At 44.9% G+C, this 5700-nt stretch overlaps 1 long non-coding RNA gene across 7 annotated transcripts in view; it reads left to right on the forward strand.

Annotated features, from left to right (window-relative positions):
• The first annotated feature begins 1125 nt into the window (after nt 1-1125).
• LOC119270209 overlaps nt 1126-5700 on the forward strand; it is a 6555-nt gene continuing 1980 nt past the window's right edge. For 2 of the 7 annotated variants that reach the window (XR_005133981.1, XR_005133983.1), the window contains exons 1-6: nt 1126-2007; nt 2105-2281; nt 2388-2477; nt 3032-3277; nt 3602-3921; nt 5003-5105. This is a non-coding gene — a long non-coding RNA (uncharacterized LOC119270209). The remainder of the gene's footprint in view (nt 2008-2104; nt 2282-2387; nt 2478-3031; nt 3278-3601; nt 3922-5002; nt 5106-5700) is intronic. The other 5 variants (XR_005133982.1, XR_005133984.1, XR_005133986.1 and 2 more) reach the window with 4 other exon arrangements.

A 5700-nucleotide genomic window follows, 5' to 3' on the forward strand; every position in this document is an offset into this window, starting at 1 on the left:
TAGTCACCTTCTTCGTGTTCTACGCTATCTTCGTGGCACGATCTCTCGTCGTCCTTTTTTCCCGTTCCAGCTCGTTACAGCTCCGGGCCTATTCAGATGCTACATGGGCTAGTGATCCTTCGGACCGCCATTCACTTTCCGCTTACTGTGTTTTTCTTGGTGGTTCTCTTATTGCCTGGAAGACGAAGAAACAAGCTGCAGTTTCTCGTTCGAGTGCAGAGGCCGAGTTACGAGCTATGGCTCTTCTGACGACAGAGGTGACTTGGTTACGATGGTTACTGGAGGATTTTGATGTTTCTGTTACTACACCTACCACCCTCTTGTCAGACAGTACAGGTGCTATCAGTATTGCGCGGGACCCGGTGAAGCATGAGCTTACCAAGCATATTGGTGTGGATGCCTTTTTTGTGCGCGCTGCTGTGCAGGATCATGTTATTGGTCTTCAGCATGTGCCTTCCGAGTTACAGCTAGCAGATTTCTTCACGAAGGCCCAGACTAGAGCGCAGCATGAATTTCATCTCTCCAAACTCGGTGTTGTGGATCCACCATGAGTTTGAGGGGGCTGCTAGAGTTATATTATTGATGGCCTTTGGCCTTTTGTATTCTAGCTTCTTGGCATTCTCTTATACATGTATATATGATGGTTTTGGCCTCCTAATAATATCAAGTTGCATATTCCTGACGAACAGTATAGTTGTGATGTTGTACGTGAGCCCGGTCAAGAAAAAGATGCAACGGTACTCTTACTACACAGTGCATGCCAAATCACACGATCCAACCAAAACATCAAAATCGACAGCTATGCATATCTTGGACCAACACAACGTGTCACTCGCTTCAACAAACCAAAGCCGGCATGAATGGCATAGCCATAAGCATACCTCTGGAGTTCCCAAGGCAGGCCACCGGTTCCCAAACATATCGATCGTCTGCATCAGCGTTACATTGATCCGATCCATATCTCTACTTCTAAGGGAGTAGTTGGTAGTCTCGCTTCCAGATTTTTTTTAGTCCCACCTCCCACGGTTTTTTTCGTCCTCAATCCACGGTTTATTTTCGTCGGTTAACCACAGATAACAAATCCGTAGGATCCAACTCCTCCGCCGATCTCCGCCGCCCCCGCCTCCCCCCTTCGCTCCTGCCCCTTCCTCGCCTCTCCTCTCTATCTTCTGCGGCGGCGGCGCCGACTCCGCGTGATTCCTCCTCCCCTGCTCGACTCCTCCTCCTCCCCCCTGATTAGGGTTTCAGACGGCGGCGGCGCCCTCCACCGTCTGGTCCTTCCCCGCGCCCTCTTCATCCTTCAGTGCCGCCTCCAGGTCACCGTTGCCGTCGCCCCTACGAACTCCGAGCACGCACGCGTGAGGCCTCCACCACCACCCACCGCAATACCCCCGGTCCCTCCCTCTCTCCTGTCGTCTCTAACTCCCACCACCCATTGGTTTTTTCGCCTCCCAACCCGCAGAACGACTGCGGCTCCTCTCTCGATAGAACTACACCCTCGATCTATCTCCTAGGGCGTGTACGCCGCACCCATCGCGGAACTCTACGCCGCCAACGTCTTGCTACTCCGCCAACCGCCGCCGCGAACTCCGAGACCGCCGCCGCCGCCATTGTGGAACCCCAGGCCACGGCATTCTCAGATTCCCATGTGCGGCCGGTGGAGCATGTGAGGCGAGCGCTTTAATCAAATCCAGGTTCCTATGTCCGTTCATATATACTACGAGTATGATACTGATGGATCATCTGATATAAAAATCTTCATTCACTAATGCATATGCGTTCATTGTTATTGCGAGGGATACAATTTTTGGAGAAGGGATGGAGATGGTGCCATGGTGGAGGCTGCTGCCCATCTATGTGCTTGTCGAGTCAGACATGCCCCTCTACAGGAAGTACCTCTCCGGGTACTACATCAGCAATCCTCCCGAATCCATCGATGTGCAGCAGATCGTGACGCCATCCGCATGGACGAACGAGAATGGCCGCTTGATTCCTCTTGCCCACTTGGTAATTAAACTGGGATTTGACTGACAGATAGACATACATACAGTAATTCATTCTTGCCTATGTTATTTGCTGAATAATTTAGTTTGTTCATTTCAAGTGTCACGAGATGGAGACCAAGCTCATGGCTCAGTGCGGCCAGAGGCACAATCAACAATTGACTGACATTGACTCACAGTGAGATAGAACTAAGTAACAAAATCAAGATGCGTGCGTACGACATCATAGCTGGAAAGGCGAATGTTTCGGTGTGTATGCCGCTGCCACTGATCTTATGGTATGTTCGTCATCTCGATCGATCGGTCATTTTAAACATTATTTGTTGACTTAGATTTAATCAGTAATCACTAATCCGTTAGTTGTATCTGCACCACTGACTACAGAAACGATGCATGGTTAATCTGAAGTGTATCGCCAAAGAGGCAGAGTTGATGTGCGAGCATATGTGCATGTGTACTTGTGTGTGTTAGCAGGTGAGTTTGCACTTCTAATTTCCTGAACATTCCTATTACGAACAGAAAACAGCTATTGTTGGTGATAATAGTTATTGGTGAACATTGTTATTGGTAAACCTGCAAACCTGCACACTATCGATCTGCCTCTTCTTCTTTCAATTGCAACTATTGCTGAACATTATTACTGCCATTTTATCCTAATTTATGTTCATCTATTACCAGGTTCTTTGATAGAATTCTAATTCAAACTTCTAATATATGCAATACTTTTTGTGCAATTATAAAATGATGCATACTCCAACAATGCTTTGGTCATATTGTAAAAAAAAATAAACTCATCATTGTGGAGATATCAAAGACATAACAAAAACAAGCACCTAAACTTTTTTGGAATGAAAAAAGATACATAATAACAATATCATAGGTTGGTTCAGGAATATCACCAGTATAACAATCTATTAACAATAGCAATTGGTACTTTTTTTAGCTACTCTGAAATGCTTCTCTATTTTAAATACCTATTGAATTGTGTCACAATCTCCCTATTTCCGCCTCGCCGAGGGCTGTTGCAGGCAGGAGCCCACCGCCGTGCCTGCCGGCGGCATCGCCCATGGCCGAGAAGACCGAGGACACCGAGGACCCAACGCCCTCAAGTACGATGGCGTTGTACCGTCCTTTCTGCTGCGACTTATGTTGACAAGTTTTGAGATCGATCTGAATCTACATATGACCGTGATCGGGAGGCGAACCCGGTTGCGCTTAGAGACAGTTGAATAATGGAGATCCTCCAGCCACCGAGCTCCTCAAGGACACCTAAGGTGAGAAATCCACGTTTTTTCATACTGCTTGACGTTTAGGCCGAGGAAGGGGAGCCTTGGCGCAGTGGTAAAGCTGCTGCCTTGTGACCATGAGGTCACGGGTTCAAGTCCTGGAAACAGCCTCTTACAGAAATGTAGGGAAAGGCTGCGTACAATAGACCCAAAGTGGTCGGACCCTTCCCCAGACCCTGTGCAAGCGGGAGCTACATGCACTGGGGCTGCTCTTTGACGTTTAGGCCGAGCAGCCTGGTGAACTTCGACCCCATCCAACCTCATTTCGGCCACCACGTGGCTCCCCTCCCCACCTCACCCCGTCCAACGCAGTGCCTTCGTGCTAAGAGTTCAAGGGACTGTCCCCTCTCACCTAAGACAAGGTACAGTTTTTGATCTGTCTTACACATTTCTTCTGCTCATGTACTAATGTAAAGGTTTCACAAGGTATGTTGGTTATGTGGGCATTCGTATGAAGTTATGTGAGCATGCGCTAGGTATGAAAAGTTTTGTTTTAGTTGATTGACATTGAGGATTAAAAACCTTAAATGTGCCATCATGTTTTTAGGCGGTGTGCTCCAGGTTTGGCAAATATTAACTAACACTACATGAACATGAAGATAATCTTGGTGCCGGGCAAGCCTCACATAGAGGTACAATATTCTTGGCATATCAATAATCCGATTTAATTAATCTTGTTTGCCGATGTTGCTACTCTGTCTAAGTCATGAGAGAATATTTCTGGTCATGGTATAATTGGATGCAATTTTGTATGGAGGAATCAATAGTGAAGAATTCTATCAAGCATTTAACACTGTTCTATGTGAATGTACACTGGAAGGTTATATATGTTCTCACCAATCTCTTTCTGTATTATTGTTTTTGTTGATTGCCAAAATGCTTTCCTGTATTCATGTGTTACCCAGTTGGCCGATCATTTTATTCAACACAACTTGGTGCGGGCTTGGAAAACTGTAGTGCCTTTTACGAGAGCATACAATGCACTCAAATAGGAATATCACTAAATATCGGTTAGATGCCAATCATGACCTTGATTTCAAATTTCATCTTTGTGAAGAGAAGTTTCCTCTTCCAATAATTATGGCCACTTTGTAACGCTTGTTTGCATAAAGGGTTCCAGTTGGTCAAGTGTTTGGCCATGTAATTTTCATTCTTTGCTTTAATTGAGCAGAGATGAAGGAAGAGTAGCAACAACAGTAAGATTGATGAAATGATACATATATGTGACCAATCAGACTTGATTTTGGACTCTAGCAACTACCCTTCTAAGCAAGCATGCTTGGCGTTTGATGCAGATTTTTTTCATATGTACAATTACTCTATTTGAAGGAATACTGGGATATTAAAGATAAGTTGACTATAGGCTGGTTAGAGTTTATTTTGCAACAGAGGAACATGGCAAATTAAACCAAGTAGCAGGATATATTTTACTGTTTGCTTTAATTCATGGTGGAAATTGCTTATGAATTAGTTGAGATATGCAAGGGCATGCTTCCTGCAATTTTATTGGATGGTACGGTGTTAGGCTCACAATGTATGTTAATATAAATGGTCCTTTATTCAGCATACCTCTTTCTTCATTTGGTTTGGCTTTCCTCTGCTGGTCATGTATTAGCAATAAAAACCCAAGAAGTAGAAGATTTGCCTTTCAAGTTCTCATTGTTTGTTGTTCCTCCATACTTATTTGGTTGGGCTTGTTTGGATTCTCCACAGTGTACACCACCATGGGCGATGTGCTCTTCACCATGGCTTGGCGCTCGCTGCTGCCATCCCTTGAAAGTGATATGACCTCCACGAGCACAATAAAACCTCAAAAGTATAATATTTTCCTTTCTAGACATCAACTTTTTTGTTCTTCCATTTTTGCTTATTTGGTTAGGCTTGTTTGGATTCTCCACTGTGTACACCATGGGCAATGTGCTTTGCGCCACGGCCTAGGCACTCGCTGCTTCCATCCCTTGGAAGGGACATGGCCTCCATGTGTGCTTCGTCATGTGTGTGAGAGAGGGAGAGGGAGAGAGAGGGAGGTAGGGGGAGTTTACATCCATGATGCGGTTTAAGCGGAATAATTTCCCTTCTTTAGAAAATATGGCAAATTGTATTTCATTAAAGATGGCTTTGCAACAAATTGCATTAGTGAGTGGTTCATATATTTTTTCCAGCAAGTCTTAATTTTTTAAAGAAAGTTAAATACATTAATTGGTTGCTTCAAGAATTAATAATAGACACGATGACATATCAGTTGTGCATGCCCAACAACGATCATCATATTTTGTTTTGTAGTTTTGCACGATATTCAACTATATGTTACAATGCTACAAAGGCTCAGGAGACATCAGATCTGTCTTCTTGGATAGTAGGCGTCACGGGCGGCGCATGCCTCCTCCTTGATGGCGGTGTTGTATCGACAA

Source organism: Triticum dicoccoides, chromosome 3A (genome assembly GCF_002162155.2).
Source record: "Triticum dicoccoides isolate Atlit2015 ecotype Zavitan chromosome 3A, WEW_v2.0, whole genome shotgun sequence".
NCBI classification, from domain to species: Eukaryota; Viridiplantae; Streptophyta; class Magnoliopsida; order Poales; family Poaceae; genus Triticum; species Triticum dicoccoides.